Source organism: Engystomops pustulosus, chromosome 9, assembly GCF_040894005.1.
Source record: "Engystomops pustulosus chromosome 9, aEngPut4.maternal, whole genome shotgun sequence".
Lineage (NCBI taxonomy): Eukaryota > Metazoa > Chordata > Amphibia > Anura > Leptodactylidae > Engystomops > Engystomops pustulosus.
The window spans coordinates 28,106,788-28,131,096 of NC_092419.1; the positions used below are offsets into that span (position 1 = coordinate 28,106,788).

The 24,309-nt window shown below is 41.3% G+C and overlaps 1 protein-coding gene across 3 annotated transcripts in view; it reads left to right on the plus strand.

Annotated features, from left to right (window-relative positions):
- The window catches only part of LOC140076915 (leucine-rich repeat and fibronectin type III domain-containing protein 1-like protein), a 337,193-nt gene that overhangs the window by 123,302 nt on the left and 189,582 nt on the right, over nt 1–24,309 (plus strand). For all 3 annotated transcript variants that reach the window (XM_072123711.1, XM_072123712.1, XM_072123710.1), the window contains one exon: nt 23,867–24,019. The gene's annotated coding sequence lies outside the window, so the exon portion shown is untranslated. The remainder of the gene's footprint in view (nt 1–23,866; nt 24,020–24,309) is intronic.

Sequence of the window (24,309 nt, forward strand, 5' to 3'; positions counted from 1 at the left end):
CTGAACAAAAAATGCAAATACATTTCTTTTTGTGTAATACTAGACATAGATGACAATTTACTTATTATTATCATGTTATCAAAATCAACTAGTTGACTTTGCTAAAGCAAGGTTTCGAAATCGAGTGAACAAAGGAGCGCAGATGGATCTTGACACTGGTTCTGTTGCAGTAATGAGAATAGACATTTATGATGATGTACGATTCCCCCTACATGTGACCCCCAAATATATTAGCTGTTTGAACACCCAGAACTGCTGTGCCTAAAGGTATGGCGTGTACACTTGAAAACAGACATACTAATCACAATTCAGGAATTGCTACTACTTTGCCCTCTACTCTGATGTGTCGCAGGGGAGGGAGGTGTTGGGCTGTGAAATGGGCCGTTGAAGCGCAGGCTAGGATGCAATTTTCCGCCATTTCTGACCAGGAAGTGCCAGAGCAAAGAATCCAAGACACTCATGGACTATCCTAAAAAGTAGGCAACAGTTTTGATTATAAAAACCACAGACAGTGTTAGATATTGGGGAACATTTACTTACCCGTCCTGTTGCGATCCCTGAGGTGCGATGTTCGTCAAGAATTCGGAGCTGCCGTGATTCACTACGATCGTGCGTGAAATTTCCTGCATGTGTCGCTTCCCTGCTAAAGTCTGCCGGAGTTCCCTTTCTTCCTGGTGCATGTGAGTGCTGATCTTGCAACACAATTTGAATTTTAAATTCTGCGGTTTGTCCAAATCAGTCGGGTTGTCTGACAGTCACGCCCCCTGATTTGTGTTGCATGAAAGCCGGTGCCGATGGGCCAAAATCCAATCGCGTGCACCAAAAACCCCTGTGCAATTCGGCACAAATGAGAAAAATTTGGGAAATACATTCCACAGACCCTTAGTAAATGTGCCCCATTGTCCAGGAAGAGCTATTTAAAGGGCATCTACCACCTCGATGAAGAACTGTATGCAAATGATACAGGCGGTATGGCCAAAAAAGAAGTGTCCACAAAAATCAACCGAAAACCTTCTCATTGTCCTTCACTGTTAGTCCAAGCAGTCTCCTCGATGTCACTCAAGAGCAGAAAGAGGGTTGGTCAAGGAAGGGTGGAAACCAAAAACTTTATATTTTGTTTCACTGGTTTACAGTGCTGATATGTCTCCATTTTTATGTTTCATCTAATGCCTAATTTAGGGTCCAAAAGCTTGGACCTGGACTCCTACAACACAGAACTTCTTTCTTTGGTGTTATTTATTCATGAGCATTATAAATGAAGAGGATATCCATGTTTCTTTAGGAACTGAAAGAATAACCTTAGACAAAATCATAGATGGTGACAAATGGGGAAGGTGAAGTGAAAGAAAGGGGAGAGGAGTCAACCATAAAAAGTAGCACCAGTCCAGAATAGTTATATGTCCTTTAATCAGTAGTTATTAGCAGCAGAACTACTTTCCTCTGCTCTGAGTTACTGCTTTGATATTCAACCAGAAGTCTCCTACTTCTCCTTCTCAGAGCACAGAGGGGGGGGGGGGACTATAGACCAGTCCATTGCAGAGAATTAAGAGCACAACAGTGTGAGGTTACACACCTATAACTACTTTATATTGATTTTACAGCTAATATTGGCCTCAATGGGACCTTTTTATATGGATGTTGCAGTGACAGGCCTGTACTAGTCATAGTTTAGCAGCATTGTATCAGTCTTCTCTGTACATCAGATGCCTCTAGTGTCTCTATAGTATGTTTGCTACTGTTCCTGAGTTGTTATTTAATACTTTCCTACCACTACTACTGAGTTACATATGGATCTTCTTTCCATAAAGCGTTCATATTGTAAATTCTCGTTGTGTACAGACAGACCGTAAGCTCACACAATGCAATACAGAAAATGGGTATTTTGTCTGACAATGGCGCTGATTGTTTTCCGTGCCATGTTTTGCTTTGGTGAGTTTTCGCCACTTCTATACTTCAGGGATATCGTTTATATGTGGATAATTACTCAGGAAGTATGGCATCTTGCTTAAAGCAGCTACCTTGGCATATGGAGCAGCATACCTCCCATCTGTCCCTGTGTAAAACTGAAATCCCCCTGTTTCTCATTCCTTTCAATTTGTCCCTCTTTTAAGATTGATGTATGGATATGTGGTGGAGCTGCTTCATTGGTTCTCAAAAAATCTCTGCCTGGCTGCTGAATTTATAATGCAATCTTCCCTATGATATGGCAGCGCTATCCGATAACCGGTAAGCTGTGCACCAGGATCATTCGGAGAGAGCCACATCTGCTGATATGTGATTAAAGAAAGTCTCATTATTGTGTCATAAAAAAAGTTATGCAACTTTCTAATATACTGGGGCTTATTTACTAAGTTTGCGGATCGCACTTTTGTTGGACTGTTCACGGTTTTCGGGATTTGTGCAGCTTGGAGAGCTATTTAACAGGGGTCTGCACTGGGATTGTGTCGGGGGGAGTCGGATGATCCGACTGTGCGCAGGATTTAACTTTCAAATTGTGTCACAAGCCCAAGCACTTAAATGCATTAGGAAGAAGAAGGTGAACTCCTGCGGACCTGAGCAGGGAAGCGTCACATGCAAAAAATTGGGTGCACAATAAAGCAAGTGTAAAATAAAGCAAAGTGGTGCACCAGCAGACATTGCCCCACCCATAATGCAGCAAGAAGCTAATTTGCATAAAGATGAAACCGGACATTTCTCGGAAGCAACAGATATCTTGAAACCAGGAGCAGTAGGTCTGACAAGCTCAAAAAGTACCCAAAATTGGGAGTTGTTAGACCCCTTTAAAAGTCTCTCTTCCTGTCTAGTATTACGGTACAATGCCGAAACGTATAATATATACCATGCCTTAACTTTAGTGTATTACAGTCATTGATTTAATAAGGGAGAAGTATTACAGGGAGATTTTAATTATAGCTAACCAATTAAATATAGCGCGCAATTGATTGTTAACTCAATAATGTCTACTAAACGGCGGCCAAAACGGATGACAACCGTCTACCACTATGACAACATAATAAGATATTAACAGATTATGGAAATAGGAGCAAGGTAATTAACTAAGGATAAAAACAATAAGATATGGAATATCTAAATATAGAATACATCAATTAGCCTTTACAATAAAACCAAGTGAGATGTAAATAACATCTCATAACAATGGCACCTGTCAAGGAATGGGATATATAAGGCAGGGAAGTGAAGAGTCAGTTTGAGGAGTTGGAAGCCGGAAGAATGAACAAGCATAAGGATCTGAGTGTCACTGAGGCCTCAGACAATTTAGGTAAATTATACAGATCAGTAGTGTAATATGTTCTGATTGGTGGTTTACTCTTGTGTCTACATCTAGAGTTCACTCCTAGAGGTCGAATCGAGTACTACAGCTGCCAACTCGCAGATCACCCCTCTACAACCAATATTATATTCATATCCTTTAAAATCCAAACTACAGCTGCATTCAGACGCCTGTAGAAGGACGTATACATGGCCGACGTATATACGTTGGATATACGCCCCCCCATAGGCCGGCAATGGGCGCGGTGAGCCATGTTTCTCTTTGGAGAGGGGCGGTGGTGAGCGGCGCTCACCCCATCCTCCTCTCCCCTCCTCCCCAGCCTGTTCGTCTGAATGCAGCCTAACTGAAATTGTCACCGACTTTTCAATAAACTCGGCAGCAATTTGGGCAGCACTGTGGCTCAGTGGTTAGCACTACAACCTTGCAGCACTGGGGTCCTGGGTTAAAGTCCCATTCAGGTCAACATCTTCAAAGAGTTGATATGTTCTCTCTGTGTTTGTGTTGGTTTCCTCTGGGTCCTCCAGTTTCCTGCCATACTCCAAAAATTACAGGTAGGTTGATTCGTTTGTGAGCCCCATGGGGACAGGGACCGATCTGTTGGCACTATGCTGTATAAATAAAGGAAAGAAATAGTACAAGAAACTTTGTAAAATATTTAACGAGAGGAAAGCGAGCCTTTCTTTCTTTACCTGGCTCCACTCATATGCCTGGACATTCTGGTAAATTCAAAATGAGATTTATTTGAAAGCTCTGCTGCACTCCATCTTGCTAGTGGGATAGACAGTCGCTCCTTGAGGTGTCAGATTACATAGAAGTCTATGGGTCAGGGAAGGGGGAGGAGTGGTAGGAGCAGAGTCACAGCAGCTAGGTCCCCCACTCAGAAACTACATTAACACACTGAGCATACAAAGGGGAAACTGTTAACACGTTCAGAACAGTACAGGTTACATACGAGATAGGTTCCATAGGTTTGTTCTTAAGTTGAATTTATATGTAAGTCAAAACTGTATATTTTATAATTGTAGCTCCAGACCAAAAATTTTTTTGCCCCAGTGACAATTGGAGTTTAAATTTTTTTTGCTGTAATTGGACCAAGGATTATCAATAAAGCTCACAGTGGGCAGAAGGGTCAGTCTTTACCTAGGGGTCGTCTGTAAGTTGGTTGTCCTTAAGAAGGGGACCGCTTGTAATAGAATTAAAGGGGTATTCTCATTTCGGCAAATTAATATTATTGTTTGAATAATGAAAAGTTATACAATTTTCCAATATACTTTCTGTATCAATTTCTCACAATTTTCTAGATCTCTGCGTGCTGTCCTTCTATAGAAAGCTTCCTTCCTGATACTTCCTGTGGACAGAAATCTGACCATGGTCACACATGTGCACGGCTCTTTAGTATCATAGAGAGTAATCAAAGCTGTGTGATATAACGAGCCGTGCACCTGTGTAACGATGGTCAAATATCTGTCCATTGGAAGTCAACATGGAAGCTTTCTATAGAATGACAGCAAGCAGAGATCTAGAAAACTGTGAGAAATCGATACAGAAAGTATATTGGAAAATTGTATAACTTTTCATTATTCAAACAATAGCATTTATTTGCTGAAATGGGAATACCCCTTTAATGTTATTCCTCATGCATATACACTGAACTACAGGCACAGGAACTACGTTGCTCTAGTGATCTAGTAATATCTGATGAGAGGGGGTGCAGTGTTTTGGATCCCCACCAATCTGATACTCAAATATTTAATATAATTGTAAAGGAGAATGTAGTTACTTTATCCATGTATTTTACCTACAGGACCCACATCACAAAGTATAACCTGTACTGTCCCTTTAAATTTTCCAACAAAATTAGCCAAAATTCTTCTTTCGCTCATCTATGTCACCTATAGTTCCTAAAGTTGAATCTATTTTTATCTATCCGAGACCTGAACATGATGCGGGCTGTCACAGCACAATGGATTGGAGGGGCCGTAGAAGACCTTGACTCATCCCATCAGTATTGTCTTGTCATCTTGTTCTGTCTTCGTTTTCGGATAGTCTCCAGGTTATCTAAGGTTGGAGCTATTCAATCCTCTCACTTCTATTAGTGATAGCATTGTCAAGATTTTCCTTTATTAACTACTAATCAGCTTGGTACAATGGCTGCCTCGCGGCTTCATTATAATTGATGAATCATTGTTAGATGAATATGCCATTGAATATGTAACGCAGTCATCTAAAATTGATTAAATCATATATAACATGTGACTTTTCTCTTTTTTTTGTAAAATGGACTGACTTATGTCATTTAAGTTGCCAAGGCTGTTAACTTGTACCCTGTGGGCTCTCGATATGTGCTGTACATTAGTAATGAAATAAAACACACTGCATTGGTCCAGGGTAAGGAATATGCAAATACGTTTGCAGAGAATAGATATCCCTTTACTGCCATAAAAAACTTACATATTCCTTTATTCCTTACCCAAAATCCCAGCAAAGGTGACCTGCAAAGGAGAATAAATTCCCTCCTAACCTATATCCAAGGCCTCTCACCGAGCCTAGACAGCTACATAAAATAAACTGACTAGATGTAATAAAGTTAAAATAGCGCCTCTACGGATGGGTATCTTTTACTTTTGGTTAATATCCAACATCATATCACTAGGCTTATTAAAAGTTAGACATGGGATATAGGGAGCTGCCTTATTGAAGGTCACACTGGACACATCATTTTGCTTTTCCCATCCTGAAAAGCTTATTTGCATATTCCTTACCCAGTATCCACAGTAGAGCATGTATGAAATGAAGAAGCATTGTAGAGATAATTTAATCTAAGATAGTGCAAAGGGTATGGACCAGAATGCTCCTACAGAAGGAGATGCTTAAAATCGCAGACACAGCTTAAAGGGGTTGGCCCAAATTTAAGTTATTTATCTCCTATTGCATCCTGCAACTCTAGGCTTCATGTCTATTCAACAGTCAAAAATAGGCAAACGCATGGCTTCTGGCACTCCCTTAGACATTGAACGTGGCAGAAGGGAATATATTAGTGGGATTGTTGGGGTTCCCAGCAGTCAGACCTGCACTTATTTGCATATTCCTTACTCAGTATCCACAGAAGAGCATGTATGATCTTTATTAAATGAAGAAGCATTGTAGAGGTAATTTAATCTAAGCTCTTGCAAATGGGGTGGACCAGAATTTTCCTACAGAAGGAGATGCATAAAATCTCAGACACAGCTTAAAGGGGTTGGGCCAAATTTAAGTTATTTATCTCCTATTGCATCCTGCCACTCTAGGCTTCATGTCTATTCAACAGTCCAAAATAGGTAAACACATGACTTCTGGCACTCCCTTATACATTGAACGGGGCAGAAGGGAATCTATTAGTGGGGTCGTTGGGGTTCCCAGCAGTCAGACCTGCACCAATCCGATTGCTATCCTGTTGATAGGGAATAGAAATAACATCTGGGCCGACTTGCTCTGCCACCATCTACCTTCTGTAGTATACAGGCCAGTGAGGTTAATTGGGTCCATCCCTATTGCACTTGTAGGCTCATTTGCATAAAAGATAATCATCCATCTCCACTGTATAGGCTCCTTTACAGCCCAAATAATAGTTTGGGGAGAGATTTTACACTCGAAAAAACTTTTCAACATCAAAAGTAATAACTTGTTGCTGGGCTGTACATATGAAGTTTCCAAAACAAGACCCCTTGCTGTGACACCACTTACCACCCCTGCTGTTATTTTTTGAAGTTCACATGCGTCCCGACCCCTTAATGCACTATTTCGACTGGTAACACTAAGAGCTTTCTGCTTCGTTTTCAATCTTTTTGTTGAATTTTTGGACAAGAAAGTAGAAAGAAGAAACTAGAGGTTCTGTACAGCAAAAAAAATAATAATTATAATTGTAGCAGCATGTCAAAATTTTTCATCAAAAAGTTTTTTCTTTGTGAACTCTTCCTAGGCAGACCTATACATTCCCATGGATACAAATACATCTCATTAACTCTGCTCCTGAAGTCATCTACTGCGGAGGGATAACGAGATTGTAGTAATGTGATTGTAGAAGCAGAAAACACATAAGGTTTGTTTCTTCTCTTGGAGATACATTGGTTTGTATAGGAGCTGTATATGTAAATGTCAGGTCTGGTGGGGGAGGGGGTAAGTGACCCCTGTTAGTAATCCCCTCAGACTCTCCCTGCCTACTTGATGACAGCTCTAAACGGTTACGTTCCCTATACTCAATAAGGTGAAGGATGTTGAAGTGGTAAGAGAAACCGTAGTCAGCAAACCCATTCAAAGAGAGTATGTCAAGAGTCAAGACCAAATGAAAACTAGAGATGAAGGACAAACATAAGTCACATTAAGATGGGCACAAGGTACAAGGGGTACTCAGAAAACAGAGCAGATGTGAGGCAACAAGAGTTCAAAAAGGCAAAAGTTTAACTAATAACTGGCAGAGAATGCCAGCCTAAAGGAGGCTTTATCCCTGGATAATGAGTCGGCTGAGAGGTAGCTGAGTAAAACCATTGAAAGTTTTACAATATGCTAAATTCATAACCCTCACACAATTACTTTGTACACCTGATGACTAAATAAAGAGTAGAAGAACTACGTGAATGTGCAATTTTTAAATTTTTAAAACATCTCGTGGTCCTTTGTTCCCAGTTATATTTCACTAGACTTGGGGGGCAGTCACCTTTGAAGATCAAATCCTATTCTCCCACAAGAATTCACCAAAAGAAATCGGCTAACTAACCTTGCCGGTTTCCAAAAAAACATCAGTTATGTGGAGGGTGAACGGTTACCCCAGTCCATAATTTCCTGGACTTCCGCTACAATTCACAAAAGAGTCTGACTCAGCCCTAGTCTACATATCATCTACTTACCTAGACCTTTCTTGACCAACCTTCCTCTAACCTGTACAGGACACGAGTGATACTTTGATTGGCTAAAAGTTCATGATTTAATCATTTTATTTAACCCCTTTAAGTACCGTATTTTTTGAACTATAAGGCGCACCGGATTATAAGGCGCACCATCAATAAATGCCTGCTAAAACGTCTAGGTTCATATATAAGGCGCACTGGATTATAAGGCGCACCTGCTTATAAGGATGAATGACCAGCAGGTGGCAGACCTGTGCACAGTTCAAGGCAGCTGTTGTCTGTAAGTACGGTTCATATATAAGGCGCACTGGACTATAAGGCGCACCTTTGATTTCTGAGAAAATCAAAGGATTTTTTGTCCGAAAAATAAGGTAATTGTCTTCTTGAGTCAAGTATGATTCAGATTCACCTGATTCAGATATTACAGCTGCTGTGTTGGGTATTTACAGCTTTTTGCTTTCTTTTCTGGATCACCCATTGAATCATCAGTGCAAAAATAACACCTACCTACTGTGATCATCACCTGTGATTAATAATAATAAATTCATTAGAATTAATATAGCATTTGCGGTGCCTACACCTATTTATTAGCATTCATGTAGGGTGTAGATCTATTCATACACAAGGGGCCAGGAGACGGCAAAACACTGTACGCTCTTTGTGTTCTCCCCTCCCTACTTGATTGTTGTCTCACCATACATGTATCTGCATAAAACCTGAGCGGCGTTCAGTCGTGATGGAGGAGGATGTACTGGGAGAATCTAACAAAACAAGCCATCCTCACTCCTCTATAGACAAGGTCAGCCTTTATGCCGTGAGTGGTTGAGGATTCATCCTCCCACGGGTGCTGGTTTACCTTGAAAGTATCTAAGCGCTCATCAACAAAGACGCCTAAAAGCGAGTTAGTGGCAGCACTACATTTTTGTTTCTCAACAAAATAAATACAAGAGAAATTTCATGTGTCAACAGAGAAGTCAAAGCCAGAATGAGATGAAGATCAAGTACAGTTCAAATAGTGTGGATATTTGGTCATCATGGTGGTTGTGCTCATTAGCGTCTCGCTTTATGGCTGGCTGTAAATATTACAAAGCGATTTGCCAATTTTTACTACATTTACATGTTATGGTTAAATAAACTCTGAAGCATGCAGAAAGTATATAACAGGTCGGTAATATATAAGTTTTACTTAGATGTAGTCATGGAAGATTTTATGGACAACGAGGCGTTCTCTGACGCTGATTCGGGTTCTGCCCCGATTCACTAAGGTCGTGCGCCCGATGTCCACCAGGTGTCGCTGCTGCGCTGAAGTCCGCCGGAGTTCGCTGGAATTCACCTCCTTCATTCCGGTGTATGTGAGTGCTATTCTTGCGACACAATTTTTTTAAAATTCCGTGTTTTTTCCGAATCCGTTGGGTTTTCTGACAGCCACGCCCTACGATTTATGTCGTGTGAAAGCCGGTGCCGATGTGCCACAATCCGATCGCGTGTGCAAATATCCCACGGCAATTCGGTGCAAAACGGAAATATTTGTGAAACCCGACGTAAGTGCGGCTTTTGGACCCTTAGTAAATGAGCCCCAATGTGTTCTGCAGTCTTGTCTTGTCGGACAAGAGATACGACCACCCTTATAGTTATGCCACGGGTTCTAGAGATTGTTGTATATAAGACAATCATAGATACTGTATATAATCTATATTATGAATCGCATAAACACACTTTTCCATAAATTCAGAGCAAATATTTATGGTAATTGTCTATCACTTCTTTCAGGTGTGGATAGATGGGACAATAAGGTCTTATTGAAGGCACAGAACTCTGATTCCAACTGATTGGCAGAGACTTTATCACATTCTATCATCACTACATAGATAGGCAGTCTTGGACAGTGATGAGTAGACCACCCGAACCCATAATGTTAAGGTCTGTGCCTGGACTTCAGCCAGAAGATTGGTGTGGTGTCACCTGTCTCGGTTAACACCTGCAATTGGTGCAGGAACCAGTCAAGGGTGTTAACTCTTTAAATGCTGCCAGAACAGTGTGATGTCATGGGAGGTTGTTCTAGAGTCTAACAAGCAGAAAGCTCTTATTGTTACCGGTCTACATAATGCATTAAGGGGGGGACGGATGTAGGACCTTGACAGTCACTAGATAAGTTGGGAGAGGTTGTCTTGGACAGTCCCCGCAACAAATAGGGAAGGCTGTTTTGGACAGTCAATGTACAGATTTGGGAAGCTTGTCTTAGACTGTGACCACAGAAAGGGTAAGGCTTTATTTGACAGTCAATTATTGGAATGGAAGGCTGTCTTGGACTTAGAAGACCTGAAAACACTGTAATACTGTCATACAGTGTTGAGACCTTGCAAGTTATTCCAATTAACACATTTTTGTCTTATCTACAGGATATGTTCTTATTGTCACATCTCAAAAATTGAGGGTTATCTGACCCCCATCTTTCAGCTTAAAGAGGTGACCATCATGAATTTGTATTAATAATATCTGCCAATAACGGGACTATTTATATCTACTGCCCCTTGAGGACAGTCCATCAGCCATGGTTCCCCAGAGATCTCCACTATAGTGATGGTGGATGACTCTTCATGTGGCGGGGGGGTGTGGCGGGTTGTGATAATTTTCAGATCTTCAGACTTCTTTTTCCAGTATAAACATCTGTAAGATGTAACATAGTAGGCAACATCAGTATGGTCCCCCTCTTAACTAGAGAAAACAGGCTAAGGGTCTAACTTTATACTGGACCCATTGATACAAGACAAGGCAACCGTATTTGGAGGTTGGTAGGGTTCTTAAGGGATGATGAAGGAACCAGAGTCTGATATTCATAGTATTACAAAGTCCAAGATGGATTATAAGATGTGTTATAATAAAGCATGACCCTACACTATGTGATAAACATTAAGTCATCTCACCGGGCAGATTTTGCATTCATCCTAGCATATGACCTACTAGGTCTCACAATCAGTAAAAATTCTGCTATCACCAATTAAAAATACCATTTCTGCTATATTTTGTGCTGTGTGCTGAAACACTATCCAGGTGTCCTGGCTGCAGTCTGGCTCAGCTAATTATAGAGATATCCTTAGTTTTTTGGTCACATGTAGAGACTTTTCCTTAGTTTAGTGCAGGAGAAATGTAGTAGATTCAGAGGCATGGTACTTAAAGATGACCCAACACCAACTACAAATTGCTGAATTACATGCCTCCTCTTATTGTGTCTGTGCAGCTGATATATTGGGTGTTGGGCCCTTAGAATATGCTGATTATTTCATTTTAGCTAAAGGGGCAATGACCTTTTCCTTTCTCTATGGTTGTGCTAAGTGATGAGCGGACCCAAGCATTCTGGAGCTGCCTTGCAGATCTGATTCCTTTGGCTGAGCTGGGTGTGTGTTTTGTGGAAATCTGGGTGGTTTCATCTTGCTTCTGAGATGGGGGTTTTCAGGTATGGGTTGATTGAAGGATGGTCAAACTGGTCAACTGTGACAGCGGTGTCCAGGAATAAACATCTAATCCTCAGTTCACTCAGGGCTTGTTATACTTTCTCCTGTGATTTGTAATGCTATTGTCTGGCCTGAAACCTGAGCCTGGATTCTCCCTAATCCAGTACCTTGAACCCATTCTGATCCGAAACCTCAAACCTTTACTTGATCCTAGATCTTGCCTGATCCAGAACCTTTACACCCAGCCCGATCCAAAACCTTGCACATGTTCCTCAGCCTGGATCATGCCTGAACCGGAACCTTAAACCCCAACCTGATCAGAAACACCAAACCTGTACCTGAGTCTGTATCCTACCTGATCTGGGGCCCTGAACCCCAACCTATTCACCCGATTCGCTTGTCTCTGTATTTTTAGCTGTATCTCTGTTCATTTTACTTCTGTTTTGAGCACATACTAAGAGTAGGTATTGTCTACCAGTAGTCCCTTACCACTGGGGATTGCAAGGATATTAGGTAGGGAATTGTGGTTGTGGGTGAATTCAGGGCTGCACTCCTTTCTCTCCTTTGACAGTCACACTGGCATATATAGGATACATCTTATAGCTAGCTTTATACCAACTGTGAAGTCAAACTCAGAGAAACCTGCCAATTTGAGAAATAGTGATAGAGCTCCCATACACCTATGATTACTATGCGGCAAATTTTCTCCCGACGTCTTAGAAATGTAGCCTGTTGAGTGAGCAATTTCATTCTTATCCATACCATCATTATAACCTCAGATCACCTTGCAGACTGGTTTGACCCTTTAACCCATTAGGCACTTCACTGCTGCTGCTTTGCAGTTACATTACCTCCAGCCATACGATTTAATAGCATACAATAGTGTGCAGCGTTCTTGATCGTGACGGCCATTCCTTTGTCTCCATGGTATATTATATACTGTAGCTTTCACTACAAGGCAGAACACTGCAGGATGTTGCTAATGAATCAACAAGAGACTGGAGGCTGTTCCTTTGAACCGAGCATCTCATTTCTCTCTCTGTCAGCATTGTAATTACTGCACACCTTGTTCTTAAGAAAAGACTTGCTTGTGATTCTACAGAAAATCAGACAGAATGAGGCTAAGACTCCCAGCTTCAGACTAAGGATAGTGGGCAGTGACCATAGACCCAGAGGTGAAAAAGTTGACAGCTTATGGAAACTTGTCAATGCAGCACACATGTGGAACAAGACAGAAGAGTTATAGTATGTATGTAGTAACAAGAATTACAGGTTGCGGAAAGGTACTGGTGGAGTTTACCTAAATATTGGGGCACCTTTACTTACCCGGTCCAGTCGCGTTCCTGCGGCACGTTGTCCGATGTAGATACACGTCAGCCGGGATTCACTAAGGTCGTGCGCCCGATGTCCACCATCTGCGCCGCAGTCGGCCGGAGTCCACCTTCTTCGTCCCGGTGCATGTAAGTGCGTGTCAAGCGACACAAATTCTTTTTTAAATACCGCAGTTTGTCCGAATCCGAACCCCGATTTCCGTTGCATGCAAGGCGGCGACGATGCGACACAATCCGATCGTGTGCGCCAATATCCCTGGGCAATTCGGCGGAAATCGGCGAAAAAATCCGACGAAAGTGCGCGATTCGGACCCTTAGCAAATGAGCCCCATTGACTTACAGGTGGTGAGTATCATTTACATATTTTTTTGGCCTTGTCGGACACATAGGTCGGACTTGGTGGAAAAGGGTGTGGTTGTCTTGAACTGGGGAGTGGCTTTCAGATACGTCAACATCCAACAGAATTCATATGCCAATTTGAACTAATTTTAACTCTCCAAATAGAGGCGTGGGTACAAATCCTATTTCGGACAGCTAGTTTTTGGTCTTGCCAGCTCTCCCTGATGTAGGAATGAAAACTATATGTACGTATAATGACAAAATGCATATGGAATATTGCTCTACAAAAATAATTTCTCCACAAAACAAACTATTTCCTACTTTATCTGTAAGTGTTTGGATATGAACCAAGTTCTAGACCCTGGTAACCTCTTACATTTAGCTGGCTGTCTATTATTTCAAGGCTGGTGCCTCTGTGTGCCGTCACCTAATAAGTGGCCCTTACCTGTCCCGTAGGAGTCAATAGAAGCATGTCTACTAAGGTCATTCATATGAATATGAGGCTCATGACCTTCACTTCACATTGAGCTAAGACATATCACAGCAGGGAATCTCATGGTGACACAAAACTCCACTTAGCAGAGGATTGTTAAGGGGTCACTTACTGTCTGTTTGGGATTTGCCAGATGCTCGTTGTCTTTTCGGGACATATTCGTTATACTTAGTCTTAGGATTGTAATATTTGCTACGAGGATTGACTGCAATAGGCTTTGCCTCTTCTGCGTAGCTGCATGTTTCATCTGAGGTCTATTGCTGGATAATTGCTCGGATCGCTTCAAAAACTATTCCAAGGTCTGGGGTTCATTTTAGATGACATCATCCCATTACAGTGTCATTCCCACTACACAATGTGAATATCCATTTACTGTGATATTTCAAGGTCATTGTGTTTTAGAGTTTGGTAAAAAATAAACTGTTCTAGTGTAAAAACATTTACATATTTCATACAACGAAGGACATGGATCCTGTTTTATGGTATATCCAACTTTACAGATATTAAACTCCATGCTGTTTTAGGTAGGAAGATCAGCTTTTCATTGTGATATGCCATTATGTGACAAATTGGAACCATTATTTTTATCAATTCCATATGTGAGCTGCGTTCTATAGAGCATAAGATTCTATATAGTGTCCTATCCACAGGCAGCATGTTATAGAGCAGGGGGAAATTCTGAAAAGTGTTTTATATCTATCATCATATACTATAACTCACTGTCTGCAAATAGAAACTATGGGGTTGGGGGGAATGTATCAAGGATTGTACATCTGAATACCGGCATACAAGCCATGATTTAGTCACAATTTCCAGCACAGAGCAGGGAATAGCGACTAATCAGTCCATTTCGCCATTGGGTTGGGGGTTTTGCCAATAGGATTTTGTCAATTGTTGAGTCGTACACTCACTACAGTACGATTGCAGGCTACAGCGCAGTTCTACACCAGGCCGGACAAATTCCGGACACTTGTGCCCCCCCCTGATTTCTGTCGCATGGAAGCCAGTGCAGCTGCGCCACAATCCGATCACATGTGACACAATCCCAGCGCAGACACCTGTTATATACCTGTAACAACCGTGCAAAGTCTAATGAATACTTCTCTAGGGGTACAACCCCCAAAAACTTCCCACCATCTTGACCTCCACAAGGAGAATCAGCATTTCTGAAAATTATATTAAGGCTAGTAGCTTTTGTTCATAATGGAAGCCACAAAACTGTGCCATGTCCGTCGTATGACAGATTTCTTCGGCTTATAATGGGATCCTCAGGGTTTTGCGTCTATTATGTAGAAGCTTTTGCTGTTCTTGCTGTCATATCTGACCGAAATGCTGACATGATAAAGTGACAGAAAGAAGAGAGATCTTTGTTATCTCTAAACAGAGAGTAAGCCCTCAAAGAATGGTCTCAGAGCCATGGATACTCTGGGCTTGTACTTAAATGGCTTTTCCGTGGGGGTCGGGCTGGAGTCGGAAAAATAAAGAACATGTACTTACCCTCTCCAGCTCCTGGTTCCGATATTGTTTTGGTACTAACATATTTTGGGATTGGGGTCTGGATGGGACACATGGGACCTGCTTCATCTATTGTGTGGACTTTTTTGATCATAGGTTTTTTTAAATCTTTTGTAGGGGAATTCACTACTGTGTTGTCTCACGCAAGAGAATAAGTTTTAAAGGTGCTTTTCCACCCTATTCAATAATGCCACCAAAGCCCTTTATCACAAACGTTTATCAAGACTTATGGGTTTGATGCAAGGCAAAGGCGTTTTCATGAATCGATCGCATCAAAACATAGCAGAGTAAAGAGTGTTTTACACTAGTATTCTGGCCTAAAAGAGGCTGATGTCCCAAACATTATCCTATCCCTTGTTTGGAAAGTGGCAAGAATGACCAAAAACTTTCTATGTAAATGGGAATTCGATGCCCCTAGTGACTGCATGACAGGATGAAACTACAGGCAGTCCCCGGGTTACGTACAAGATAGGTTCTGTAGGTTTGTTCTTAAGTTGAATTTGTATGTAAGTCGGAATTGTATATTTTATCATTGTAGCTCCAGACAAATTTTTTTTTTTGCCCAAGTGACAATTGGAGTTAAAATTCTTTTGATGTAATTGGACCAAGGATTATCAATACAACTTCATTATAGACACCTTACAGCTGGACATTGCAGTCTGGGACTATAGTAAAGCCTCCAGAGAGCTTCACCAGAGGTCACAGTGGGCAGAGGGGTCTGTCTGTAACTATGAGTCGTCTGTAAGTTGGGTGTCCTTAAGTAGGGGACCGCCTGTACTTCCCACCAATGTTAAGATAAATTTGAAAAGCCTCTAATTATGTTTCTTGAGAGCAAAATGCATAGTGAGGGCACTTTTGGAAAGGGAATTATTGCTGACGCCACTTTGACAGGTTCCCATAACTTTTTTGAGCTTGTACCGAAGGTTGGTGGTCATCTCATATTATCAAAGGACAGTGAAGTAAGGAGAGGAAAATACAGCTAGAGGCTATCACTGGTTATAGGTGATGGACACAGGTCACCTCCTCTTCCCTCCCCCTCTCCAGACACGACAACACTGTCACATAGAATGGCTACTATGCAGTCCCTTCAAAATCAATGGGTTCTCCTCTCGTTTAGAGGCCGACAATAAAGAAAGTCTCTGTAGTTGCCCAAGATACACATCATTTGAAAAATATATTCTAGACCAGGTTGTTAACTTCTGCCGCAAGGACCGAAATAGCTTTAAACAGCTCCTTTAATTTCTGTGACAGTCCAAGGGCATTGTTTAATAAAAGAACCAAACGTCACCCCCATGCTCCCCCCTAAGATGAAATATTGTAAGAATTGTGAATTGTAACTGTAGGGCTGAAGTCTTCCTTACATTGAGGGCACGAGGTTAGATCATTGCCTTCTCCGCTCTTCTTTTTTTTTTACTCTAAATGGATGAAAGATGTGAATAATGAAGCTGTTCTCTCCATATCATGTAGATGTATCATGTAGATGTATGAAAGCATCTGTCCTGCTATCTGCCCTTGATGACCTGTCTCCTCCCGTGAGGAAGTCACAAGGTTTCAGGACTCAGCAGTGACAATTAGAGGATAATGACAGATGCTCTGCTCTGCTGCCTTGTTTGCACTTTGTAGACTGTTATTTTCCTGGCGAGTAACAAACACCATTAATACTGCCAGAATTATTGATCAATTAGTAATCACGCCATTCATCTCTCTTACTCACTGCTAGGAGATCTTAAGAACCCAGCAATTGATTGAGGAGCAACGAGCACACCAAGTCCTGACACCAAGGGAATGCCAAGGACATGAGGATGGATGTACAAGGAGATGAACGCCTTACCATTATTATAAATGTCTCCTAGCCCAATCTGCAAGGCAGACCAATAGAAAGATACAGATCGGAAGATAGAGATGGATAAAGCTATGAATAGATTGATAGAAACACCTTTTCGAAAACTTGAGGTTTTTTACCGACCCGTCTCAAAAAAACTTGGCCTCTTTTGGAGTTTTTTGGTGGAGTCTAATATAGCTAGCCCTTTCCATAGTTTTTGCCTAATGTATGAGAAGACCTTCTTCTGCACGAAAAACGACAGTCTTTATGCATGCTCCTTATTGGTGTTACCAATGCAACAACATGTAGGTAAGGAGCCTTGGCTCCTTGGAGGATTTCAATACCCAGTTAGCATTGTTTTTCATAACTTTCTAGAGGGAATAATAGAAGAAGAGCATAGCACACAATTGTAGGTAATGATGTTTTAAATAAGACTAGAGGCAAATGTATCCCTCACATGTCCTACTTAATTGCATGGGTCTCCAGAGACCATGGGTGCCCCACACAGTTTTTGGAATTTGAGAGTTGCGGAACGAAGATCAATATCCTCTGTGCTGCCATTGGTGTGATATCGCACGATTCTCCTCCTACTCTCAGTTCAGTTTTGCTTCTTCTCCTTCCCACTGTCTCTAAAAATCTCAAGAGCCAATCAGAAGAGAAGAAACCAGATCAAGGTAAAGAGAGCAGAACCCCAAGATGTCACTTTGCTGAGGTTTGAAGGTACATTTTTGTTCAGGACAAAGGCAAAGATATAACTCCGTTCTTCTTCCACCAATGAACATTACTCAAAGTGACAGCTTTCTTCTTCTACTATATCATATATTTCTCAGTAATTAAGGGGGTCTAGGGATAGTGTTTTGTGTGTAGTAGTCCCTGTAGGTCTACGATCGTTCAGAGGTTAACATCTGGAAGGGCAATTCTAAAACAAGAGCAAATTATCTGTTTTCTTTCACTTAGCTATCCAATTATCTAATGAGCCTAAATAGGTAATAAGATGTCATCGATGCTTGATAGATGGCAGATAGAAAGGTAGATAGATAGATAGATATGAGATAGATAGATAGATAGATATGAGATAGATAGATATGAGATAGATAGATGATAGATAGATAGATAGATAGATAGATAGATAGATAGATAGATAGATAGATAGATAGATAGATAGATTTTAGATCGATTCGATGTATCTCCACCTTGGTGACCTTCATAGATGTGGCATTGTTGTCTCAAAGTCCTCCCATTGGTTTTGATGGAATCACAGGGATTATTTAGTATTTCCTAAACATGTATTTCCAACATGACCATTTACAATCTGAAATACAAGAAATAAAACATTTGCATGTCTCCAGTTATGTTCCGGCCTGACAGCTACCCATTATGTGCACAAATTAAATTCCCTTGTAACCAAGTTTCTTTGATATATTTCATTATGTTACACAGCTAAAGCGTTGAACAGATGAGGTGACCCTTACTGATGTCTGGGAAGACCACTTAGATAAGACCGCTTCTGTGAGACACTAATGAGATCTAGCTACAGCTTAGCACGAGATGACAGCACTACAATCACAGTATCCATACATGTCCATCCACATCATAACAGACAAAGCTCACATGTAATCCAAAAAAATTATTAAAAAATTAAAAACTCTACAGCAGAAAGTGTTAGATCAACTGTTGGGGTTTTGAGGAACAAGTATCTCATCTACCTGCAGCATTCCTACAGGACAAATGCGATATTACAAGGTATCCATTAGGACTTGTAAATGCTGGGTCCTCCAGTGTGAAATATTGTTATATTGTTTACGTTTTGGCATTGTGAAATTTTATCTTATGGCCTTGGGTCTTTTTGGTCATTGTGTGACTCCGTTTTTGTTTTGCATATGTTATATGAAGCACTTATTGTATTCTAATATTCTGTTTTTCACCTCTTCCATCAACTCCGAATCCTTGCAATGTTTAGCATTCCATATGATGATGGGGTGCTATGATTCTGTTTTTGGATGTTTGAGTAATGGATAACCTTTTTATGCCTTGCACTAGGTATGACACAATGGGGCTTATTTACTAATGGTCCTGCATCCGCATTTTTGTTGGGTTTCCCGACTTTTTGGGGATTGCACCGGGGATTGTGTTGCACGTGATCGGTTTGTGTCGAAATTGCGGCAGCTTTCAGGCAACACAAATCGTGGAGGCGGGCCATCGGACGATGGACAACGCGCAGGATTTAAGATTTTAAATTGTGTCGCAAGCCAAGCACTCACATACACCGGGAAGAAGAAGGTGAACTCGGGGAAGCGACACATGCAGGATATCGGGCACACGTTCGTAGTGAATCGCGGCAGACTTCATTCTCGTTGGATCTAAAGTGATCCTTAAAGGACACCTGTCATCAGGTCTGTGTCACTTGTCCTGTCACTACTACCTGTTGGAGAAGATCACAAGGATCCCATCCCAGCCTTTATCTAGTTATTTCATACATTATTCATTGTAAAATCATCTATTTTTTTATCATGTAAATGAGGCTGGTCACATGGTCAGAGGCAGTGATGTCACCCCTGTTACCCCTCCCCTCTCCTCCCCCTGCTCATGTCTGTGTGTAATGTATAGTAAAGCATGGCTAGTGTGTGTTGCATCTGCTGACATGCTGCATTCTCCTAATATACAGGTGAGAGACACAGACATCAGCTACATATGAATCTGACATGTTCTGCTGTAATATGGCTGCATGGAGCTGCTGTATCTCTCTATACACACAGGCTGCAGGGGGCGTGGCCACCAGCAGCAGGAAGCACATCATTATACAGCCTCACATCATTATACAGGCTGTCAGTCATGCACTGGGGGTGTGGCTGTGCCTCCCACTCATGAATAGAGTGGACAGCTTGAATATGCTAATGCTTCATTGGACATTTCACAGGTCATTTGCATACAGCTTTAGGACCTCATTGCTTAGGTTTACAGGCATGTAGAGGGACAATGAAGGGATAGAGGCAATGCTCTCTAATGGCAGTTTATGAAAATATATTTAGTTTAGGGGGGTTATTTTGCATGACGGGTTCTCTTTAAAGTCAATGGGGGGAATTCATTAAGACTGGTGTTCCAAATCTACTAAGAGACTAGGGCCTCTTAGTAGATACGAGCGCAATCTCCACCAGATCGGACCTGTAGACCAGGTCTGGCTTTGAGGAGATGTCTGCAATAGTCACCTCCATTTTTTCCAGTGGAGACCGTAGTAAATATGGTAACCTGCTTTTCCTCCCGACACACACCCAAAGAGCCTACCAGAAAGCAGTCCCAACTAGCGGGGATGAGATTAGGTGCCTTAATAAATCTCCTTCATTATGTACTTTTAAGGTCAATGTACGTCATATTAAACACTCAATCCATATCTTCTCCCAGCATTGACCTTAAGAGTCTTGTTTACTACAACACATTTTCTGTAGAATTTATTGACCAGAATTTTGCTTAACATGGCATGTATTGATGAATCTAATGTGACTATGAATGTCAACAACACACTCTTACAGTAAGAGCCTCTTAAAAGATAGGAAAACTAAAATTTACAAAAATATTAAAGATCAAGAAGACCATCTTCATGGCTCATTATGGCCTCTGGCTAATGGAAAGCTTCTTGAGTCGTTCACCACATACGTTACACTTATGGAGGATCCAGGTCAGATCAATACTATTGCTCTCGGTTCTCATTTCATCTTGGGGACTTTGAACGACATTGCTGGTTCTTTGTACATAGATTTTAATTAAAGTGACCTGTCACCCTCAACACAAAACTGAACAAAGGATTGCTACTTCAAATATGATTGTCTCTTAATTGACCCACTGCGGTTAGACATGAGTTTATGTGTTCTCATTGTGCTGGCAGTGATAGGTTGTTCCTGCCATTTCTTTCCTTTGAGGCATTTTGGAGAAATGAAGGCAAATAATGGAGCTGAGCAAAGTGCTGAATTTTACATTTGTCAGAACGGTGCCCCCAGCTATCCACCCATCTTGAACAATACATTGCCTTGAACTGAGAAGTACTATCCCATCTTCTACTGCTTCTACTATGCGGCATAAGTGTCAGTCTTGAATGTTGCTTACACATAATATTCATGATCTGAGTACTGAGCGAAGAATGAGTTTGTATAAAGTTTTCAAATTAAAAAAACTAAAATAAAGTAAAAATCCTTTGTAACATGGATGGTCCCTTGTAGCAGAGTTCCCCCAACCACCAGTCCATGGCTCAAGACCGGGCCGTGGAGCGCCTCTGTCAAAAAAAAAAAAAACAATACTCACCTTCCCCGTTCCCCTACAGAAGTCATCTCTTCCTTTCCTTAATTTTCACGTTAATGCATTGCTCTATTGCCGGCACACATGGTGATGTCATCGCATCATGTCTCCTGACATTACAGCCATGCACTAATGTAGAAGAGAAGTGAAGGAAGAGAAGACTGCTACAAGGGAACGAGTAAGGATTGGGTTGAGTATTGGAAGCAGATATGAGAGGGGGCATGGTGCAGGTAAGGGGGCAATATAAGTGGGGGGGTTGCTTCTTCAGGAAATCAGATAATATAAGCTTGGCACACAGGGAGTTATGGTGGGGCATGCAAACATACATTTTTGGCTATGAGACTATCATTCCAGACCGCATACCCCCACCCACCGGTCCCTGGAGAAAATTTATGTTTACAGCAGGTCCCTAGGCAAAAAAGGTTGGATAGGATAGAGGGTGTCCAAATGGGTCTGCCACACTTGCAGCATACCTCTGTTGCTATAACTATTATATGAATTAACATACTGTATTTTACTTTTGTTTCATGTCTCGTCCTTCGGGATTAATTAGTATCTCTGGAAGTCTAGAGTGGTTTAAACAATTACAAACTTTTAACAATCTTTGCATAAATTAATGATACTAATGGCTTTAAGAAACTTTCTATATATGTCTGTAAAAGTCCTAGAGATACATGAGTCCTAGAATTGAGTGAATATTATGAGTGATCTGAGTCCCATAATATTGAGTAGAGTAGAAGGAAGTATATTGATCTGACACTTTAGTGAAGACAAGATCCCTGTTCTCATGATCAGTGAAGGATCAGGGAGATAGCAATCCAACTTGTTATACCCCTTTCACCTTTTGTGGTCTAGGGTAGATATGGGGATCAAGGGGTTTTCCAACTAATGATACTTATCTCCTGTCTACAGCATGAGTTGGCCATTGCTCTTTTCACTACTATGGAACTGCTATGCACTTGCTTTATTTACATAGGGCACATTGAGATCACAAAAGGGATATTCCAGGCATAAGCATAATTCATATTCAAATTGGTCATTAAAATATAAGTTAATATGTAATTGGTGTTTTTTTTAATTTTGCTTCCCTTGTTGTGGACATACATAGTAATACTGGTCCTTTAATCAGTCCATTGATTTTGGGCCTGTGACACAGGACAGAAGATGGTCGCTGGTCAATGTCCATATAACTTGTCCTACACCTGCCTGGGACGGTCATGTGATCCTCAGTATGTTTTGCTGAAATTGGTTGATTGCAATGCATCCAGTATGGCCAGGGTTGTAGTGAGGCTGATCGGGGCAATGTGCATTGCAATGTGCAGAACAGACAGTGGGGCACATTTACTTACCCGGTCCTGCATGTTTCCCGATCTGGAGTGTCCGACGAGAAGGAACTCTGCCACGATTCACTTACATTGTGCGCCCAATTTCCTCCAAATGTAGGTTCCCCACTCAGGTCCGCCGGAGTTCACCTTCTTCTTCCCAGTGTATGTAAGTGCTTGGCTTGCTATGCAATTTTAAAGTTAAATCCTGCGCTCTGTCCGATTTCGATGGCCCGGCCCCTCCCAGATTTCTGTTGCATGAAAGGCGGTGCCGATGCTCCAAAATCCGTTCCTGTGCAACACAATCCCTTTCTAAATCCATGTCCCAGCGTCCCGATCCCCGAAAACTTTGGAAAACCTTTCGGAAATTTTGCGGCGGGACCCTTAGTAAATAAGCCCCAGTGTGTTAGATCATCACTGGGAGCAGAGCTTGAGAAGGAGGAGCTGTTATTGAGAACTCAGGGATCATAGGACTTGTAGTATCCTGTGTTGTGTCCTTTAGAAAGCCAATAAAAATGTATCTACACTCTGTGATTAATGACATTGAGTTTTGTTGCATTCACTTATTTATAGCATTATGGATTTTTGTAGCAGACATTTGTATTCCTTGAATACCCCTTTAACCATCAGACACATATCTAGAAAGAACTCCAGTGATGCAAACATGCATTACCAATAAAGACTATAAAATTTGGTAGTTTGGTAGGAATTTGGTTCTTTGGTGTTCTGAGATACAACAGATGTTAATTGTAACATCCTTGGAGGCTAGGCTAATGAATTTATTATATTGGAGGTGGTCTTGGAAAGTAAAGGGATTGATAGTGTTACTGAATTTCACAAAAAGTATTTGCATTCTCATGCAAAACTCTGGTGAGTTTATGAACCTGGGAAAGATTGGAAATTCTAGCCTCTCTTGGGAAATTTGGGAAGTGTGATCGATATCTGTTTTGGAATGGAAATCGGTTAGACTGAATAGATAACAGTAAATATGGCAATAGGGGATGGAAATGCAGCTTTAGGGGGCCTGAGTATTTGTACTAATTCCTTTAGGTCACTGTGGATGAAATATATGCCATTTTGTAGAGTTACAGTAAATAAGCAATTAAAATCTGCCTTCTTTTCCTCTCCAGGATGGGAGTCTGCGCTCGGCTCTGTAGAAAGCTGAATCACGAGTGTGACCGAGAGAATCCATTATTGGCTGAAGTCCACAAGCAAATGAAAAACTAATGAAAAGACTTCAGGAGCCAGTGAGGGAGCGGTGACCTTCCCCAAGCTTCTTAAAGGTCATTACAAAATATAATTCTTTCTTTTTTATTTGGTCTGGAGCCGGGGGTAACCTCGCTGGAACCCAGGTGTGTCGGTGACAATGACAAGTCACATCCCCATGCAGAATTTATTACGTACTAAATACTGTTATTTAGATGCATAAAGTGTGCCTGGTCTTTACTGCTTTGAGTGGATTAAGAGCCCAGCGATCTGGAGGAACCTGGTTCCTAAAAGTAGCTCAGCAACATATATGTCTTTTTTATCTGGTAGAATAATAAACACCCAAAGGGACCACGTCCTCATAGGA